The 6244-nt window shown below is 39.2% G+C and overlaps 1 protein-coding gene across 1 annotated transcript in view; it reads left to right on the top strand.

Annotated features, from left to right (window-relative positions):
• The window catches only part of TANK (TRAF family member associated NFKB activator), a 46414-nt gene that overhangs the window by 22829 nt on the left and 17341 nt on the right, over positions 1-6244 (top strand). The gene's annotated exons all lie outside the window — the stretch shown is intronic.

The raw sequence follows: 6244 nt of genomic DNA, 5'->3' as shown, positions 1-6244 counted from the left end.
ACGGCATACGTTGCAGTACTCCTTTTCAAACCGGAGCGGCCCTCTGCAGTACCTCTTCTTCCCCACAAGATGTCCTCCGGCCAGAATGACACCCAACATCGCTCAACATGGAAGACTGTGCATCTTACTAGTTACAAAATGATGAGTGCAGTTGCCATTTGCTTTACTTATAGGTCCACAGGTGTCGCAATCCTTTGATTTACTGATGCAGAGTAGCACTGCATCATCATGTCAGCACCTTTCTCTGCATTAGAAAGTGCCGCCCAGCTCAGAAAAAAGGCAAAGTGGACCGTGCTGTGTTACAAGACCTGCCTGAAGATCAGGGAAAAATAATTGGAGCAAATTATAATTGTAACAATAATGATAACATAATACCGGGTGTTAGGGATGCACCGATACCGGTTTTTCGGTATCGAGTACCAGCATTTTTCTTTCGGTACTCGTTGATACCGAGTACCGGTGCTTCCGCTGGCATGGAGCCGGCTTCCCGGGTAATCAGGCAATGCCGGGCAGCATATGACTTTTTTTTTTTATTTAGCACCTAGAAAAAAACAGTTCGGGTGTGAATAATTTTCTTTATATAGTTTTTCTTTAACCCAAAGAACTATGACTTCCCATCGTCCGTTGTCAACACAATACACAGGAGGCACCCTGAACTCTCTCTTTTTAGTATTTTGTGACTCATGATTTGATAAATTTCTTTAAAAAAATTTCCAATCACTTAAAGTCATCATGTTTCTGAACAGCTCCCACTCTCTCAGTTGAGCTTCCCTGAATTTCCTGCCCAGTACAAGATCACAAGGGACAGAGCAGACTGTCCACCTACTAGCTTGGAGGAAAAGAGGAGCAGGGGAGTGACTTGCCCTGCTGTGTCTGTGTATTTGTGGATGCGTATAGATGTCACCAGCACACCAAAAATCCTTTCAGGATCACAAAATGTTCATTTATTGAAGATTCTTGACATCAAAAGGAAATAGTTTGATGTTGGATACTGTGTATTTGTGGAGACACACAGCGCTTACTAGCCCATACAAGGGTGGCTCCATAGGTCCCTGCAAGGGAAAAGAGCCCCCCTAAAACGGGATATCAGGGCCTAGTGTTCAAGAGACTAGCTGATTTCTGCAGGAAGCAAAAACTTTTAAACATCAAGGAGCAGCAGTCATTCTAAGTGACTTCATCAGCATCTGAAAAAGCTTGAAACGCTTTGGCTTTAATATCACTTTAATGAAGAAACTGGTTTAAAAAAAAAAAAAAACCTAAGGTGGATTTCCTCTTACTTCCTTTTGTATGTACCAAGCAGGAAGTGAAGGGATATCTCTCCAATGGAACACACACACACCAAAAAAAAAAACCGCCGGGTTTTAATCATTTTGGCGTTGGATGCGATTATCATGTAGCGTTGGCTCAGCAGATGTTGAGTGTGAAGAGATGATCCAGAAATACAGTGACATTTTCTGTAGAAAAAAAGAAAAAAAATCTAATATCTATGAAATAAGAGCTGTAAATGTTCACTGTTTTAGTAGTATTTGTCACATTATGTGTATAAAAAAAAAAAAAAAAAAAGTACTTTGGGTTTATAGCTCCATTCTTCTACTTAAATACCAATAAATATACATCTAAAACCAAAACAATTTCCCAATTAGCACAAATTTGCATCACAAGTTTTCACTGAGGCTGAAACGCAGGATTTACAATGCTCATCTCGCTGTCTACTATCCCGTATTGCTCCTTCCCTTTTTTTTTTTCCCCATAAAGATTTCTGGTTCGGATTTTGAGTGGGGAGCATTTACATTTTTGTGAATATTTACACAGGGCAGTTTTAACAGCTGTTCTAAAATCTGTCAGTTTTCTTTAAATGATGATATGTTGCCTGTCATTCCAACTTCTTATTTTGTTTGCTGTAAGCCCCAAAACATCTTTAGATTTAAAGTGACTCTGTACTTTTCTACCTGTGTGAACAGCCATCAAACTTTGAGTGCAAGCACGCAGTAGTATTGTCCCCTTGTCGCTGGTTATTCTTTAGGGTTGCCCCTTTCTGGTCCAGAGAAAACTGGATTGGGGTTGGGGTGTTGCAATGGGCATGGCCCAGTAGGCGTGGTTAAACCAGTGTAGTTCAGTTATAATGAGCATGTGAGCTCATTTGTTTAAATCATGTCACAACAAAAATAAAGCAAAACATAAAAATTTTTATTTATGAATGGCAAAATAAAAATTTAATTATAAAAAAAGCGGAAGTAATGAATTAATAAGAGCTAATTGGAGTTAAAAATTATTAGACAATTATATATTATATTTATTATGGTCAGGACTGAAAAACTGATTTTTTTATATATAGATATAGATAGATCTATAGATGTGTGTGTGTGTGTGTGTGTGTGTGTATATATATATCTATCTATATATATCTATCTAGATATATATACTTTTTTTTTTATTTTGCTGCAGTAAATATGAAAACATTTGCATGAATATTTTGTACTATTCTCTTCAGGCAGCAGGTGGAGCTATAGGCGCTTTTTCTCCTGTTTCCCTGTCTGTCTTTATCTGCTTTGCTGGAAAAGTTTTTTGTTTTTCAAAGATTAACAGCTCAAGCTGAGATTTACATGCATAACCGAATGAGTCAGTGCTGTGTATACGCTGCTCCATGGGAAGTTTTAATTAGATAGAGGGAGCCCAAAGCCCAGCATTTTTGGCTGTGCTCTCGCTACTGAATGACTGCTGAAGGGCGCACCCCTTCCTCTCTCCTAGCAGAGATGGAACTTTTTGGTTTTGTCAATTATGCAGAAGTTGTCAGCAAGCGCATGGGCATTGCTGGGCTGTCCGTCGTTGTTAACACCCCAACAGCTTTGCAAATGAGTGAACCGTGTATTGCATATTTATTTTTACAATGGATATCAAAAAATATATATATATACGTTTTCAGGTTCTAAAGCCCATCAAATAAAAATGTTGCCCCCTACTACCTGCACCAATCTGACCTGTCTTTTATAATACCTTACCTGAATCTGCAGTCATGTGACCCTCCAGGACCCTTTCTGGTCCTTGGGGCCGGGTGATTTCGTGCTTCTCGCCACTGTTCTGATTGTTCTTGTTGCCACCCCCTCGTGATGCCACAACAAATGTTTTTTTAAGACTAAAGGACCCTGTGAGGAACCAAATGATGGCCAACGTCAGCAGCCAATAGGCAATACCTATGTCACTAGGAAGACACACTTTAAAGGAAAAGGAAGAAATTGACCAAGACTGTCACGTGACCGCTCTTTTGGGTCAGTATTTGGAGACTTTTTTTTTTTTTTTTTAAAAGTGGTGTGAGAAAGAAAGGGAATCATTTTTTTTTTTTTGCAATGCCCAGAGATGAGCTTTACAATAAAATTGACCAAAAGTCATTAGACTTTCCCTTTTTAATTACCCGCCATCCTGAATCATTAAGATACAGACGTTCTCCTTACCAATCCCATTCTTTGTTGATAAAACTGCACATGTTAACACACATCAGCGTCGGCTGTCCCTCCTTTCTTAGTTTAGCTTATTTCCATATTCTATAATTAGCCATCCTGAGTAATTTGTGTTTGGCAGTAACCAGCCACTAGTAACACTAATTAGCCCACAGTGTTCTTTCTTAGGGCCGTTATTACTAACGTTTTTTTTTTTTTGTTTTTTTTTTATTCCTTATTAGTTTTCATTACCATTCACTAGTATCAGTGGCTAAGTGTAATTCTTTGCTTTTGTAAGCATTTATTAGCACGTTACTCCATTTTTCCTAACAGTTCGCAGCATCTGCTGGTTGTATTTGCAAGCATTTATTAGCAATCATGTCATCCGTAATTAGTATCCACCAACACTGGGACTATCTTCTTATATTCATTGTTATTCACATGAAATAAATATAATTAGCACAATTTTTTACAATTTATACTATAAGTATTTTATCTGCCATAGCTCACTCTGGTTCCAGTATTGGCTCATAATTCTCAATCTTCACTTACCCCATGTATTCGTAGGTATGTATAGATCAGTAATAGGCCATCTGTATTCCTACAGCTGTTGGGGAAAGTCTAATTCACAACATAAAGTGCCCGGTTCCATTAAAGAGGACCTGTATTATGAATGTTGTGCCCAAAAAACGCAGGCAGAGGGCAAAAACCTATTCACCAGTATTCAGCTTTTTTTTTGGCAGTATGGACTTCTAATGCCTTGTTCTGTACTGTGCCTGTGTGTAGTTGGACATCTTGGTAGAGGCAGGGCTTTACTTCTAAATGTCATAGCTCCCTTCCTGATGACTAGTGGGGCAGAGGTAGCATAAAAAAAGAAAAAGATCCGCACAATGAATGAAGCGTGGAGCTTCCTCTTCAGGAAGGAAAGCATTAAGCCGCACACTAGTGACATCACCAAATCTCATTTGAAATTTTAGAAGGCTGGCTGTTAGAAGCAGCAGTGGCTTAGATGATCTCGCACTACAGATGTAGGCACAGGGATTGCACTGCTATTTTTCTGGAGGCAATCAAAACAATAGTTACATTCCCCCCGCCCAAGGGTACTGCATAGGCCCAATTACTATCTCTAGATGTACCCTATAACATGGCAAACCTTCACTTTTTAAGTTCAGGGCTGATTTAAAGGGAATGTCTGGTTATTTTCAGTAAATGCACATCTTGGATTATAACTAGTATGTTTACCTTTTTTATAGTAATTTTTGACACGGCATTGCATATCAATGCTTCTGTTACTGTATTAAAAGCAGAGATGTGTAGCTAAAGATTTGCTAGAGGCAGAGAAGCTTAACCATCCTCATCAAGCAAACCTATCCACAGTGTGTTGTTTTCAATAAACCCATAGGCTTGGATTGCAGTAAAAGTACACTATTGTACCGCAAAACCGGACACAGATCCTGTGTATGTAATGAACAAATATAACTACCCCCATGTGCACATCTAGAAGTGCAGACATGGAAGTGATTGGCAGCACAGTGGCTTAGTGGTTAGCACTTCTGCTTTGCAGCACTGGGGGGTTGCTGGTTGTGCTTGCGTGGTTTTCCTCCGGGTACTCTGGTTTCCTCCCACACTTCAAAGACATGCGGGAAGGTTAATTGGCTTCCCATTAACAATTTGAAACCTCTAACAAATCAGTACAGATATGTAGAATTAACAACATTTTCGGTCTCTTGAAACGGCTACACAACAAATTTTTGAATGGACACCAATTACAGGATTTTGACACACCCAAATGCAGAAATACTACAGGACAAGCAGACCTGTATGCATGAGAAATACATTGTAAGCTCCTTGAGGGCAGGGACTTATGTGAATGTGCAGTATGTAAAGTGATGCATAAACGTGGCGGCACTATATAAATACCTGTAGTAATTTGTGTCCCCAACAATTATCTTTATGTAAAAGGAAATTCTAAGGCCCCCTTTGAGACAACCGCTCTGATCGGGTCTGCCTGTCAGTTGTTTAGGCGGACCCGATCGGATGCCCAATGCAAGTCTATGGGCAGCCATGTGTAAACGGACGATCGTCCATTTATACCCGGTTACCCCCAGCTCCAGCTGTGTCTGGAAAAAAACCAGACCGAACAGTGTTCCGTTTTGACGGACCGGATCACGCCCGATCGGATCCTGTAGTTTCCGTTTGGAGGAAAACACTGTAGGGACATGGATGTCACAGCGGTGACATCCGATCCGTACTGCTCTGATCAGAAAGGGATCTGTGCACGGATGGTCTGGTTTTCATTTAATTTTTGTGGTTTTTTTGAACATTTTAATGCATGACATAGAATTCCCACATCACCATGGGTTACCTAAAGAAGCAGTACAACAGAAGCTACTTGCTTTAAACCTCTCCTTTAATGAAACCACAGACTGAGCCTTGGCATATTGGAGTCACTGCTGAGTCAATGGCACCAGCCATTTACTTTCATGTGAATTGTATTTTCAGAATCTGTACACAACATTTTTTTAAATGGTCTGCAAATAGAGCTACAGGTGTAAAAGTATGCAGGGGGCTTTTTTTATTGTTCAAATAAAAACATTAGTATATAACATTTAATTTTACACGAATGAAAAGGAGAAAGTGGTTTAAAAAAATCTCAACCTCAGTCCTCAGCATAATTAATAAAATATATACAAAACCCACTTTATATTCCTTTTAATGAAGAGAGGACACAGAGGGCACAGGACAATAAACCATAAAAAAAATAGTCTTAAAATATTTTTTTAGCTACTTTTTTTTTTTTTTTTTTTTTT

This window comes from Nanorana parkeri, unplaced genomic scaffold, assembly GCF_000935625.1.
Source record: "Nanorana parkeri isolate BGI_ZX_2015 unplaced genomic scaffold, ASM93562v1 scaffold979, whole genome shotgun sequence".
Lineage (NCBI taxonomy): Eukaryota > Metazoa > Chordata > Amphibia > Anura > Dicroglossidae > Nanorana > Nanorana parkeri.
This window is presented reverse-complemented; position numbering and strand designations above follow the sequence as displayed.